We start from the raw sequence: 15,680 nt of genomic DNA on the forward strand, positions 1-15,680 counted from the left end.
AGAGATGGCTCAGCAGTTAAGAGCACTGATTGCTCTTACAGAGGACTGGGGTTCGATTCCCAGCACCCACATGGCAGCTACGAACTGTCCTTAACTCCAGTTCCAGGGGAATCTGATGCCCTCTTCTGACCTCCACGGCATTGCATGACACAGGTGCACTCACATACATGCAGGCAATATACACATAAAATAAAAATAAATAAATAATTTTTTTAAAAAGAGGTGGTGAAAAAGTCATGGAGGAAACAAAGAATGAGACTAATGAGGCTTGTAAATATGTCTATGTATACACACACTTATGTTTTTAAAGGATTTGTTAATAAAAGTTTTAATTCTGGGACACTGACTCACTTCCCACCAAGAGCCACACTGCACTTCACTAGGCTATGCTAAATCCAGCACGTAGGTGTGTGTGTGTGCGTGCATGTGCATACATATACATACTTTGCATAAAAATTTCAATACTGTTGGGTAAGCAAGATTTTAAGAATGAAACTTCTTTACTTCTATGCTGCCTAGGATGTATTTTTTAAGTAAAAAACCTCAATTCTTAAGACTTTCAAAGCTGTGCTTTCTGTGACATATAGATACAAATGGAAAGGAGAGTGCCTGTGGGTGCCAGGGCCCCTTTCTAGGTAGTTAATGGAAGAATGGAGGTTTTACTGATAGTGTGATCAGTGTACCTCTACCTGTTGACCATGTCTGAGTGTTGAAATAAGGCCAATAAATTTCAAATGCACTGAGTGATGTATGTCCAATCCTGTCCAGTCCTCACCAAATCTTTCCCCTTATATTATAGATTTTAGATTTACCTGAGTTTTGTAAAGATTTACAAGTTGGTGTTGGTAACTGTTCTGTGGTTTAAACTATGTACATATATTTTTTTCTTACATTGTTTTAGGGCATTTATTTTTAAATTAAATCAAATTTAATGCAATTTACTTTTTATTTTATGTGTATATGTTTATTACCTGCACATATAGGTGCACCATGTTCTACAATGTCCATGGAGGACAGAGGAGGCTAGAATTATGGACAGTTGTTAGCTGTCATGTGGGCACTGGGATTCAAACCCAGGTCTTCTGGAAGAACAGCCAGTGTTCTTAACCACTGAGTCATCGCTCCAGTCCCAAGGGTTTTTTTTTTTTTTTTTTTTTTTAACAAACTTCTTTTCGTATTAAAAGAAAATAACAAAAGCATTTTGTCAGGCAAAAATCTAAACTACAAGTCGGGGTGCTCTTCACGGTGAAGGATTTACCCATCTTCTCTTGATGTTCTTTCCCTTACATTGTATTTTATACAAGGTCTTCTGTCCTGCTAACCAGACTACTGTCCTGCCCTTAGCCAAAACAATAACAAGACACATGTATATATTTAACTCTTGAGGTGATCTAAAGCCTTTAAAAAAAGTTCTGTAAAACCCTAAACAAAATAAGAACTCTTAACCCTTGTTCCCAGTCCATACCCCTCTGGTGAAAAGTTGACTCCTTGTATTCATGCCTAACACTTACATTGCTAGATGTATATGGATGTGTACAGATCAAATCTACGTACTACTCTCAGATCCTCCAGGATGGAGAAATGAGGAGGGACAGGGAGAGGGACTTCCACACAGAAACCTAAAGTGGGAGAATGAGAAGGGAAGATGAGTGTCTATCCAATCCACCAGAAAGAAACTCACATTCCCACGGCCACAAGACTCTCTAACAAGCCAGGCATCATGGTACATATCTACAATCTCAGCACTCTGGCAACTAAGAAGGAAGATAAGCGCCATACTGGGCTACACAGTAAGACCCTTTGTTTTTGTTTTTGATTTTTTAATCAAATAAGAAATAGTCTGGGTATATATCAACTCTACAGTTACTGCTAGTAATCAAACTTTATTTAGAACTTATAAAGAGAAACCAAGGAGAAAAAGAGGACCCCGCTATGTCCTTCCTTGATTCCTTTCCCTTAATCCGAGACTTCAGGGCACTAAACCTACCTCTCTTTGGGTCACAGTAAGTCCATCTTTGAGGTACACTCGCTGAATGTTTTAGTTTGCTCTTCTGGGTTCTTTTACCACACAGTCCCTAATGCTTTCTTTCTAATATTAATATGCTAACTCTCTCTCTCTCACTCTCATCTTTTCCTCCTACAAAACCACAATGAATGAATAAAGACTCACTGGCATGGAAAACAAATCACTAGTGCAGTGGCTACACATATGCATGGAATGTGACTACAGATGGGTGCCAGGTTTCTTTTCAGGAAGACAGAATGTTTCAGTGTTAGACTGTGGTGATAGCTGTACAACTCTGAATGCAATACAGAACACGGAACTGTAAACTTAAAGAGGGGCTGAGGAATGGCTCCTTGGTAAAGTTCTTAATGAATAACAGTGAGAACCTGAGTTTGATCCCCAGCACCCAGGTCAAAAGCCAGGCATGGCAGCATGCTTGCAATCCCAGTGCTGAGAAGGCAGAGACAGGAAGACCCCTAGAACTCAGTGGCCAGCTAGCCTAACCCAATCAGCGGGCCCCAGAACCCTGTGAGAGACCTCATCTCAAAAAACAATATAAATGACTACTGAGGAACAATAGCCAAGGTCAACCTCTGTCCTATACACACATGTACATACACACAAGCATTCAAACACATAGAAAAATAAAAGGGAATAGTGAATTGCATGATATATTGAGAGAGACAGAGGGAAACAAATCGAAGTGTTCCAGAATCCAGACCCATTTGCCTTCCCTTCTCCACTAATGCCATCTCCATGGCTTTTCTCACCAAATTCCATCACCTTATACACTGGTAGGCTGAGGCTTCTGAAGTTGCCTCTAGCTCTGCCTTTTCCTCTGGGCCCCAGCCAGGCCCTGCATCTCCACACACAGGTATACCAGCACCTCCCATCTAGCAGAGCTAAGATGAAACTTTTGATTCCCCTGCCCAACCCAAATTTTCCCTTCCTGCACACCCCTCAACCTCAGTTACACACCACCAGCCACAAGGCTTACTGACTCCCCAGCTGGACTATAAGCAGGAGCCTACCCAGCTCTATGCCTCTTCTGTGTCCCGTGAGCCAGCAAAGAGCAGATTTTCTAAAAAGAATCATTCAATAAAAAAGCCATGTAACTAAATTAAATAGAAGCAACACAAAAAATTTAAGCCATCAATTGGTCACTGAACTTAACCAAGACCTTTGAGGCTTCACAATGTTAATATATAAAGATGAGCAGAGTTTATACACAATGAAAACTATATCATTTCTATTGTAACTTCTGGGTCAAAATAATATTCCCAAATAACTTGTGCACTACATTGCATGAAAAGTTCATGTGTCAAAAATCAGTATAGAGAATAAAAGACTTATTTAAATAGGGGTCTCTTTTAGAACAAGAGGACAGGACTGAAAAAGAATGATGGCATATAAGACCTTCTTAGACATCAATCACACACTCAAGTAACAAGACACACAAATCAAGTCAGTCTCTCTCTCTCTCTCTCTCTCTCTCTCTCTCTCTCTCTCTCTCTCTCTCTCTGCAATGATCCCTAGTTACCTGAACCTCCTTTCCATCCAAGATGCTGCACACATGTGCACATGGTATGGAAGCTAAAGGATGACTTCAAATGTCATTCCTCCTCAGATACCATCCCCTTATTTTTTTAAAAGAATTTCTCACCAGGACCTGGAGCTTATTGATTAGGCTGGCTGACTGACCAGCAAACTTCAGGGATCCACCTGTCTGCCTCCCCAGCACTGGGATTATACAGATACATCAGCATACCCAGCATTTTTACTTAGGTCCTAGAGATGGAGCGCAGGTCATCATGCGAGTATGGCAAACATGTCACCAAATGAGCTCTCCCCCAAGTCCCTGTATAAGATGAAACAAGACTATTTTTCTTTCAAATAGACACAATTTAAATACTTATTTTTGTAAGTTCTAAGATCGTCAGTCAAAATTTTCATCATTTTTCTAATATTTTCTTAAGAGTTACTTTGAGTTGGAAGAACATGAATCTACTAATTGAAATCATTGTCCAAAACATGCATTTGAAGAACTTGTTCTTAATTAAACTTGGATCCCAATCCAAATTAATAGAAACAAGTGCAGCTCAATGTTCAGTGAGCAACTCATAGCTGACTTGTGAGGCACAAGCTACATGAAGCCTGACAACTATGAAAACGGCAATTCACATTGTTTTAATTTATAAGTCACTCCAAAACAGTCGCCCCTCTTCTTACATTTCCATTGTTGCTTAGGTACCGATTCCAATTATTTTTAAAATCTGTTGGTCCCAACTGTTTTCTGAAATGTTTGACAAATATCTGTGTCATTTGATGAAATTACCTCATATGTATTTCTTTCCACAGAAACTGCCATTTTCTCTCTGAAACTTATTTTCCACACCCATAAAATGAGAAAAAAAGTTATCTGCCTTCAAGTTTATGAAAGGGTCAAATGAGGCTGTGAAGAGCTTCTATAAATTATAATACATTAAATGTTGAATCTGGAATCAATGTTGAACAATATCCAATCTGGAGTTCTTACACACAGCATTCGGCATTCACAGGGCTGGGTCCCTTTCTGTCACAAAGCGCTGTTGACAGGAACTAAGTCCATATACCCCTTCACTCCCTCCCCATCTTAGTAAAATGCAGTGCTCTTTCCATTCAGGTTATCCTGGTCTTTTCAATCATTTCTCTTTTGAAATGTGAAAACACATGAGTCATTATACCTTCCTGGGTGCAAATGCCTTGTGTTTTTCTGCTCCCACAGTATTTTTTAATTCTATTACAATCACATTTCTCACACCTAACTGTCATAACCCCTAGACCTATCTTGGAGTCCAGCTGGTCAAGAAATGTATTTTCTATATTTCACATGAGAATGGGATTTACAGCTATAGAGTAAAAATTTATCACATGAAACAGTTCTCTTAGAAACTCAATATTGAGTCAATTATCTGTATACCCCACCAAGGACCCTTTATCCCTCTTTCCGCATGTAAAATCTTTTGACAATGTTTGTTTTGATATGGAATCTCACTATGTTGACCAAACTGGTCTTCAATTCCTAGGCTCAAGTGATCCTCCCTGATCAGCCTCCTGAGTAGGTATGTGCCACCATGCCTGGTGACAATTTTTTGGACTTTTTGAGACAGGGTCTCTCTGAAGCCCCAGCTGGTCTGGAACTTGCTATGTAGACCAGGCTGGCCTCGAACTCACAGAGATCGGCCTGTCTCTGCTTCCCAAATGCTGGGATTAAAGGCGTGTGCCACCACATCCGGCCTGACAATTTACTTCCTTTTCTTTCTTTCTTTCTTTCTTTCTTTCTTTCTTTCTTTCTTTCTTTCTTTCTTTCTTTCTTTCTTTTTCTTTCCTTCTTTTCTCTAGATAGACAGACTGGCAGACAGACACAGTCAGTTTCATCTCTCCCAGTCCCCCTCCAACTCCTCTCATGTCCCCCCACTCCCTCTCAATTTTTTGTCCTCTCCTTTGATTATTAGACAATTTACTCTCTTAATAATGCAGTTTTAGCCAGGTATGATGGCATAAACATTTAATCCCAGCATTTGTGAGGCAGGGGTGGGTAGCCTGGTCTACATAGAGAGTTCCAAGCCAGCCAGGACTACATAGTAAGACCCTGTCTCAAAATAACAACAACAACAACAACAGTTTTTGTTTTTTTATTGTTGCTGTTTTGTTTATTTTTAATTTGGGGCTGGAGAAATGGCTCAGCAGTTAAAAACACTTGCTGATTTTCCAGAGAACCTGAGTTCAGTCCCCAGCATCCATGTCAAGTGGCTCACAACTACTTGTACTCCAGTTACAGTTATCTGAAAGCCAATTCTGGCCTCTATAAGCACTTCCACACTCGTGGCATGCATACACATACACACACACACACACACACACACACACACACACAAATCCTTAAAAACAGTAAAATGAAAAATGTGTGTGAGAGAGAGAGAGACAGAGACAGAGAGACAGAGAGAATATGCTGGGGGGGGCACATGTCACAGCACAAGTATGGAGGTCAGAAGACAACTTTTTGGAAGTCATTCTCTCCTTCCCCTTGTTTTGAGGCAGTCTCTCTTATTTTTGTCACTGTGCTGTGTACTCTAGGCTAGCTGTCCCACAAGCTTCCAAGGGATTCCCTGTGTCTGTCTCTTATCTCACCAAAGGAATGCAGGCACTAAAGACCACACCCAGATTTTCAAAATGGAGTCTGAGGATTGAATTTAGGTTGTCAGACTTGCATGGCCAAGCACCTTTATCCACTAAGCCATCTCCCTGGCCTGGGTTTGAGTTCTTCAACTCAAGCTGTGTCACTTATTCTTAGCTTTCCCAGTGAAAAAGGGAATTATAAACACTGTTTCCCAAAGTATATCCCAAAGGAACAGTGCTCTGGAAGGGGGTGAGGGGTGAGTCTGCAGTCTTTAAAAAAAAATGTCTAAAATATATGAACAACCCAACCTGTATTCATCTTTTAAAATCTGAAAATAACCCTTGGTACATAGTCAATAACTCCTTTACAGGCATATCAGTATTATATCACTCTTCTAATTCATTCTATTTTTTAAATACTTTATAATTGAAAAAAATGTGCTTTTTAAAGTTGAAAGTCCTAAAGCTAGTCAGAATCCTTTTGCTCAGAGTCTGTGTCCATCCGTTCCCTCCTCCCCTTCCCCCCATGGACAGCTCTGTCAGAGAAGAAGAAATATAGGAATTTAGGTAAACTTCAGACTACTGATCCTCATCTTCCCAAAGAACAAAGAATGACTCCTTTATTAAGTCCAAGTCCAAGACACCAAAGCAGAGGGGTGGGAAGGTTAGCCCATGTCCTAGAGAGCCTCAGCTGTGCAGCTGAAAAGAGACATCACTTCATTCCACAGCAGGCTGCAGCAATGCATGCTCTGTGGTGGAGGAGCCTTTCTCTACCCTGTTGGACAGTAGCCCAGCTTCCTACAATACAACAGCTTACATCCAAATAGACTGATGAACAGAAGAGATATAGTCTCTGCCCTCTCTGCAGAGTAGATAAATGACTCAGAGCTTCCTGGGCTGAAGGGGAAGATTAAAACTCACCACACATTTTGATGGACCACTACAGAGCTCAGATGGATGCAGTCACTTTGGGAGGCAACTCACCGAAACATCTTGAGGCACAACACAGAAAGGAACAGGACTTGGGATCCTTAAAATGTTACAAGCCATATTTTCCAACCATAAAGGAAATAAGCTGCCATCCACATCCACTTGTTTCCCCAAGTTTTCAAGTGCTAACATTGAAGTACAGAGCAGTTAAGCCACTGGGAAAGGTAACTAGCAGGTGGCACAGCCAGGACATGAACCCCAGAGCCTGTGCCACATCACGTCCTGATCTACTGAGAGCAAGAAGTGAGGTAAGAGCATCCAGCAAGATCATCTGCTTTGACTCAAGCCTGTTTCTGTGGCATTTTATTATGAAGACCACAATGACGGTCCCATCAATAGACAATTATCCTGACTGCAGGATTAAGCAAACGACATTTCAAGGTACACTGTCGAGAGAGAGAGAGAGAGAGAGAGAGAGAGAGAGAGAGAGAGAGAAGACTGGATTTAATTTAAAATGTTGTCACACTTTTGACATTCACTTATTTTGACTTAGTGTGAATCAGGGCAATATGACTTCCTTTTACCTTCCAGTACAAAAGGAACACAAGGGAAGCAAATTTCCCTAGTAAAACACTGAGACTCTTGCTAATTAAGCCCTCACAGGACAGGTATGGACAGCACCTTCTACTTTCTCACACTTCACAGACATGCAATCCAATGTACCGCTCTTATATGTTTCTGTGCCTTTCTTAACCCACCCTCCTCCCCATATAGCCCTAACAGTCTTCCTGGGCCCTTTTATAAAAAAAATACTAAGTAACACAGTAAACAATACCTTCAACCAGAGTTTAACTAAAAATAAAATAAAATGGAAGGATGCTGTCAAACAGAAAGGATTTAGTAATACCTTGATGTTTCCTGAAGACAAAACAGTAGGGGTCTGAGGTAACAACCTGAGTCCTGCTTTACAGTGCTGTGCTGCAGTTCACTCAGCTAAACCCAGCAATCTAGAGAGGCTGGTAATTTGCTGATATAATAAATTTAAGAAAAACCTGGAAAGGAAGAACTGCCAAAAGTTCTATAAAGATTTTCTGTGTTGGAAAGCTGGGGAGAAAGTGCTCTTAAATGAGGTAATTTCTGTTAATCTGTTAATGGTACTCCCAGTGCTCCATGAGTATTAACTGAGTGAAGTCCATTCCTGTGTGCTGGGTCTTCAGGGATGGTTAACACATCTATCAGGTTACCTCTTGACTATCAGAGGACTTTAAAGAGAACTTGGCAGGAAGGAGGGGTCCCAACACTCCCTTCTAGTTTGTTAAGAAGTACGCATCTTATAAATGGTCTGTGTGAGCTCACGCAAAAGGTGTGAGGCCAGACAAGTCGTTCACTGACCTGTAGACTGCTAGAGTTGGAAGGGAAGCAGAGGTCATGTAGTAAGCAATCTCATACCCTCCTTGACTGAGAACACAGGCTGGCCTTGAACTCACAAGGATCTGCTTGCCTCTGCTGGGACTAAAGGCATGCACCACCATGCCCAGCGATAAATAAATTTTTAAGTCCTGGAACACATCTGCGAACTAGAGGCAGGGAGCTAATTCAGCCTGAACCAGTTTTGGATACATGTGTAGTAAAGCAAACTATGCTGTTCTCTGAGCAAACTTTTAGAGAAATCTCATTTACTATCTTATGCCTATGTATTATTGGGTGTGCATATGATCAAAATCAGATGCATCATGGGAAAGGACATACATAGTAAAGACAGACGTATATAGCTCAGGCCTGTCAATCAGAACAGCAAATCATTTGCCCTTAGCAATCAACTCCAACTCCCTCCCCCTCCTCCTCCCCCCCCATAAAAGGAAACTCCAAGCAATAACTACCATTCTATACTCTAGATGAAGTAGCCCACTGCTCCCTTGTAATGATGAATCCTGTACTATCTCTTTAAATTATTTACTTATATTTTATATATTTGAGTGTTTTGTCTGCATGTATGTAAGTGTACTCATGTTGTACAATGCCCACAGAGGCCAAAAGAGGGTGATGAATCCTCTGAAACTTGAGTTAAGGATGGTTGTTAGCCACCAGGTGGTTGCTAAGACCCAAACGTGGGTCCTCTGTGAGAGCAGCCTGTGCTCTTAACTGCTGAGCCATTGTTTCAGCCCCCTGTACTTTCTCCTTAAATGAAATATATTGAGATGGCAAGAAAGCTCTGTGGGTAAAAGCATTTGTGCACAACTCTGAGGACTTAAGATCAATTGCCAGAACCCAAGTCAAAAAAGCTGGATGGGGCAGTGAGCATGGGGGGTGAAACAAGAGAATCACCTAGAAGCTAACAGGTCAGCCAGCCTGGACCAGCACAGTAAAGACCTCCAAGCAGACACCCTGCCTCAACAAGGTAGAAGGAGAGAACCCACTCCTGAAAGCTGTCCTCTCACCTCTACATGGGTGTACCATGGCACATGTGCACCTGAAAAATGTTCAATAAATAAAATAAAACAATAAAATAAAGCTTTTTGCTACTTTACTATTTGAGTTATTTGACTGAATAACATGCCAAGAACCTAGAAATACCTGGTCCTGACAGAGCCCATCAGCAACAAGATCTGTGATTAAAAGCCTAGACCTTTATGCTCTACTTGTGGCCATCTGTCTCGCAGTGGGACACTGCCTCTCTAAGTCGGTATCCTCAGCTGGAGAATGAGGGTCACACTGATTCTCAAGTTCTTAATTCTCAGAAAAATCCTCCTTCAATGAAAGATTTAGGGCATTGCTGTCTCAGAAGAATTTAGTAAACACACTTTTAGTATTCTTTTGGAACCTAATTGCCATGGCTTTATTGATTTACCATGTTTCGTCCATGACTTTTTGCCACATCTCTCCCATCCCCTCCTGTCCTTACTATTATGGACCCCATGGCTCCTTATCATAGCCAGTCCCTCACCTTTTTTTCATTACCCAACCACCTGGTGAAACCTCACCTTGCTCAATCCATCTTGGCTTTCCCCATAGGGACAACTCAGCACCATGGCTGGGGTGCAGCTTTTCAGGCAGACTTGGTCAGGGCTCCAGTCCCTATTCTACCACTGAACAGCATCTTTAAGTTATTTGTCCCTTCGGTAAAGCAAAGCTGCTAAGAGCCATGCCTGAAGAACGTACCATGGATAGCTATGAGTACGCACTAAAGTTTAAAACAAGACTGCACCCTCAACTTCCACTGGCCATGTGAACCACTCGATATGTTAGCTAGGATGACTTTCATGATTATCGTTCTATGTAGGAGGCAATAGAATGAAGTTGGAAAACCACATGCCCAGACAGGCTTCTTGTTCTATCAACACAGAACCACAAAGTGCAGATGGGCTCTCTATATAGTCTGGCAACTCCACTTCATCTTCCTAGCATGCTGGCTTTCCTGCTCTCCCATACATCATTTCATGCCTTCACCTCCTTCTCTTCTGTTGTGCTGGGAGAATGAAGGTTATTAGGCATGCCCTCTGTCACTGGGCCCTCATCTAGTAATTGCACCTGGACCTGGACTCTTCTCCACCTTCTCCACTTTCTCTGATGCATCGGAAGGAGTCCAAAGAACAGCCCTCTTCTGCCTGGGTTCTCAGTCCTGCTCTATGGCTTTCCAGGGACTTGCCTACACAGTAACCCCTCTTCTCGCTGTTCCTTTGGTTCTTCCCCAAGGTGAAGCCCAATGATCCTTACCCTTCAAGTATTTAGGCCCTTGTGAAATCTCTGCCTTTCAGAGCAAGTAGAATTTGCAAACTTGTTTCTAACCAAGAGAGCACAGCAAAGACAAAGGAGTCCACTCCTGCCAATGGGAGATAACCCCTCCCCAACATAGCCACCTAAGATTCTCCTTGCTTGCTTGCTGAAGCAAGAGGCCATGCTAAAGAGGTCTGCGTGACAAAGAACTGAAGGAAGTAGGGACCCGGGAAGGAAAGCTCCAGGAGCCAAGGAGTCCTTAGGCACAGCCAAGAAGAAGCTGGGTCCCTTAGTCTTACAGATATGTGGGAATGAAGTCCACCCAGCCCAGCTAACCTGTAAGTGAATTCTTCCTTGGCCAAACGACCAGATGAGATCTCAACCCACCTAAACCATTGACTGCAGCTTTGTGAGACAGCATCAGACCCACTTTAGGCTGAAACTAGACTTCTGAAGTCCTAGAAAATGTGGCAGTCTTTGCCCAGCACGGTAGCACAGGCCTTTAGTTCTAGCACTTAGGAGGCAGAGGCAGGAAGATCGCTGCCAGTTCAAGGCCAGTTTACATAGTGAGTTCCAGGTTAGCTTGGGCTACAGAGACCCTGTCTAAAAAGGTGGCAATCTCTACAATCTCTCTCTCTCAGAAGGCTAAATAAATAAATAAATAAATGTATGGTAATTTGTTGCCCAGCAGAGGAAACTAACACATCTGTCCCTTTTCAGATAATGCTTCATGCTCTCATCACTATTCTAGAGCCATTGCCTCATTTGTAGACATGAACTAGACTACAGGGCCTTCTAGGTAGACCCTTTTCTCTCCTTATCAACAAAACTTGCTAAAGAGTTTCCCATACGTGCCTCTACAGCCTTCACAGCTCAGCCACTCGACTTACAACACAACTGTCAAGAATAACACTAAGTCCCTCTTACCTAACCCAAATGAACAAATGTCTTCTTACACATTCTGGACTTCTCCAACCCTGTTCATTTCCCCACTTTCTAGAACCATTTCTTTTCTTGGTTTCTGAACATCACATTTTCTACTTATCTGATGCTGTTTGTCAACTATACCTACCAGCTTCTCCTTCTAGGATCCACCAGAACTAGTGCTACCTCCCCAAAACCAGCCCACTGCACTCGAGACAGGCAGGCAGGCACGCATGCACGCGCACACACACACACAGTATCTGGGCTTTAAGTGACATCAACATGCAGGCAACTCTTAGCTTTCCCCTTTCTGGCACAGACATCCCCCTTGGATACACATCCCAGAGCTGTCAGTCTACCTGCAACCTCCACTTACAAGTCTACCCATCATCTCATTCTTAATATGTTCAAACAGAGCACATGAGTTCTGCTGGTTCCTTAATCCAGCAAATGGCACATTTAACCATCGTTATGTCAGGAGCTCATTCTGAATTCCTCCTTTCCTTCTCTCCTCACCCAATCCATCAAAAGTTCTGGCAGGTTGATCTTCACAAAGGATCCGGAGTCTGTCCCCTGTGCTAACCCCACTCTTGCTGCCAGCCCATTATCTGATACCAAGTAGCCCTCACATCTTCAAGGACTGTGATGGCTGCAGCACCTCACTGGTCTCCCAGCTTCCACTGCTGGACTCTATTCTCCCTGTGTGAGCTTTGAAAAATACCAACCACCTGGCAAGCTTTTCCTGCTGAAAACCTTCTAAGGATTTCACACTCTACCGTGAGAAGGCCTGCTTTTCTGTTACTGGCACTGCTGCCTCTGAGACATCTCTTTCCTACCAAGTTCCAGCTACAGCTAGCTTCTGCTTTCCCCCTCAAGAGCTGCAACTGCTACTTCCTGGTCTCGGGTCTTAGGAAGGCATATCCCTGTGCAAAGTGTCTCAACTTGCAGATTAAATGTCCTCTCCTAACAGGGTGTCCCCCACCAGCTTTCTTTTTTCCTCCTAGACTCTAAAATGTTACCATTCCCTTCCCAGTGCCACTTCTGCCCTGTCTTTTCTATTTTCTCTATCCCCCACTGATCTCTCTTGCTTCCATTTCCTGAGCCCTGACCCAAACACCCCACACCTTAAGAATGCCTGATTTACACCATGATAGTTACTGAAAAAAAAAAAGCTACTTTACCCAGCAGAGCTGGGCTGACTTGAAAAGACTTGGCCACCATCTTGACCACTGGCTGCCCACCACTCTCAGGACCCTCTCACTGCAGCACATCTCCAGAGTAAATTTCTCATCAACTAGCACCATGACAGTTTCCAATTTCCTTGACAATCTCCTAAACGGGATAAACAAGTTCAAGTAGGCAGAGAAAGTCAGAATTCTTGGAGGTATTTTCCTGGAAGTCATAAGTAAGACCAGCTGAGATGACTCAGTGGGTTAAAGCCATTTGCCACATAAGCCAGGCACTCACGGAAAGGGGGACGGAGGGGAACTGGCTCCACACAAAGTTGTCCTCTGACTTCCATGGCACACACACACATTTTTTTTAAAAAAAAGGAAAGTCATAAATATTTGCTCACTGATAATCTACTGGACTCTCCCCATCCTACGGAAGAATGTAACCTCTCTTCTGTCATTTGCTAGGAGAGGAGAGGAGGGATAATGAGAGCTTGGCTGCCAGTTCTTGCTCTTTACTGGCTGCTGAATAAAGTCCTATCTCCTATCTCTTTGCTCTAACCACCTTGGGTGGGGTCACTGGTTCTGCTCAGGAGGGTTTAAGGACTGAGATTTGGCTCAGTGAAACCTGAGTAACAATCAGACACATTTAATGATTGCTATGATGGGATTCACTACGTGCAGGTATGAAATCATTCTCGGTTGTGTTCTAGAATACCACCTGACACAAAGTAGGTTCTCAATAAATATTTGTCAAATAAACGAACACATGAATATCCATACATGTAAATTTATTATAGTCCATTTAAAAATGTCTTTGAATCCAATATCAGGGTGTCTCTAAAACGGTGAAAAAGGAAGCTAAATTATACCACAGCATATTCAACATGTAACTTTTTGAGAAGGTGTAAACAATGTGCTATAAAAGTTGTGAGCAAAGCAATGTGTTAGAAATTTTAAAGAATTTAAATTTATTTGAAGCTGTGAAAAATATTTTCTGATAATGCAAACTCTCACACTCTAGTTATTCCAACTTTACAGAGCTGATTACTACATGGGGTTTGCTTTGATCACTGGGCATAAATTATGATTAATTTTTCTATCACAATTTGCATAATCACTGTTTAAACCACCAGACACATTTTCAGTGTGTCTGAACAAAACTGCCAAGGAGTCACAGTCATTTGGTGACACCGACGCCATGAGTCTTAATTCAAACCCAGCTATGTCCTGTAGTCACACAATGCACACAATGCACGCTTTTCAGCAGGTCGTGGTAACCCTAGTGCAGGCACAGCCCGGATTCCAACAAGCAGCTGTCAAAAACAATCATCCCAAATGGCCATTTGCTGCATCTTCTCACTCGGGGAGCGGGTAGTGCTTTCAGGGTGGTCTCTTCTAACTTCTGTTTAACTGGGCTGTGTAAGCACAACTTCAAGCTTCCAACAGCTTTTGAGAAGGGGCACCAAAAGACTTTAAAAATTAAAAGTCTCTATTTAGCTCATTTGTTTATATTTTTTTCTGAAAACTCCTAGAAATGTTGGTTAATTTGCTTACTTTAAGAACCATTGGAGAAAAATCACTCTCCATCGCTTGCCACTTGCTGCCCTCAAAACTTCTTAGCAACATACACGGTGCATGAATCTCAACGCGGTTTGCTTGTCCAATCGCGTGCCTGAAAGCCCAGCCAGTCAGTTTTGTAATAATAAACCCTTTATCTCCTGAAGATACACTGCTGGGTGCTTTAGCGCAAAGGGGACTTGGCTAGAATTCTCAGCGGAAACTCACATCCATTTTAAATGCCATCCCCCACCTTCCTTGCTTTCGTCTTTCCCCATTTGTAATCTTAAGGGGGGGGCGAACGCTTAGAATGAATGTCCAGTTTAAACGCGGGAGGGTTAGGAAACGCGGAAAAATAAGAAAGCTAGCAAAACGCACGCGGAAAACCAAAGGCTTGGTTTTTGCTGCACTGGACTCACGGTTCCCTCCCAAGAGCGGGCGACGGAAACCGATCAACAACTGTTCTCAGGTGAAAGAGGTGCTGCAGGTGGAGCAGAAAAGCTGCACGCTAGTTTCCACCCTCAGCGTAACAACCAGGGAGCACTCCCGCGTCCCTGGGGCCGAATAAAATGTCACTGCCGGTCCCCAGCAGGCGCAACCGGCGCCCACCGCGTCCCACGTCCAAGTTCCCCACCCAGCTCTGGGGAAGCGTCCTTTCCACTCGCAGCCGGGACCGCAAACATACCCGGCCTCCAACAGCGCCAGGCCGGGGAGCCTCCGAGCCGCAGTTCCGCGAGCGTCCCGGGCGGCCGGACACACCCCTCCCGGCCGGCGTTCTCCCGCGCGGCCTCCCTGGGTCCCGGGTGCGGAGCCCACTGTGCCCCGTCCCTCCGCACCCAGCACGCACCTTCACAGCGCCCCGGGCCGGGCCCTTGGGGAGCGCACGGCCGGGTCCGAGGGGCACGAAACGCTCCTCGCCATCCTCGTCGTCGTCATCGCCGTCCACCACCTCGACGACCACCTCCTCGTCCTCGTCGTCCTCGTCGTCCTCTTCCTCCGCGCCCCCTCGGGGCTTCTCCGCCACCCGCCCGCGCGCCCTCCGCCGCCGGCCCGCTCCCTCCTCGTCCTCGTCCTCCTCGCCCAGCAGCAGCAGAACCGGCGACGAGGCGGCGGCGGAGCGAGGCGGGCAGGCTCCGCGCGGCGGCGGTAGCGGTGGCCTCCAGCTACCCGGAGCGGCGGTCGCGACGGGGCCCGGGCCGGGGGGCGGGAGCCCGAGC

The 15,680-nt window shown here is 43.9% G+C and overlaps 1 protein-coding gene across 1 annotated transcript in view; it reads right to left on the minus strand.

Annotated features, from left to right (window-relative positions):
- The window catches only part of Znf704 (zinc finger protein 704), a 225,821-nt gene extending 210,432 nt beyond the window's left edge, over nucleotides 1-15,389 (minus strand). The window contains exon 1 of the mRNA XM_008826084.2: nucleotides 15,311-15,389. The gene's annotated coding sequence lies outside the window, so the exon portion shown is untranslated. The remainder of the gene's footprint in view (nucleotides 1-15,310) is intronic.
- Between the last annotated feature and the right edge of the window lie 291 nt (nucleotides 15,390-15,680).

Source organism: Nannospalax galili, unplaced genomic scaffold (genome assembly GCF_000622305.1).
Source record: "Nannospalax galili isolate Female #2095 unplaced genomic scaffold, S.galili_v1.0 scaffold829, whole genome shotgun sequence".
NCBI lineage: Eukaryota > Metazoa > Chordata > Mammalia > Rodentia > Spalacidae > Nannospalax > Nannospalax galili.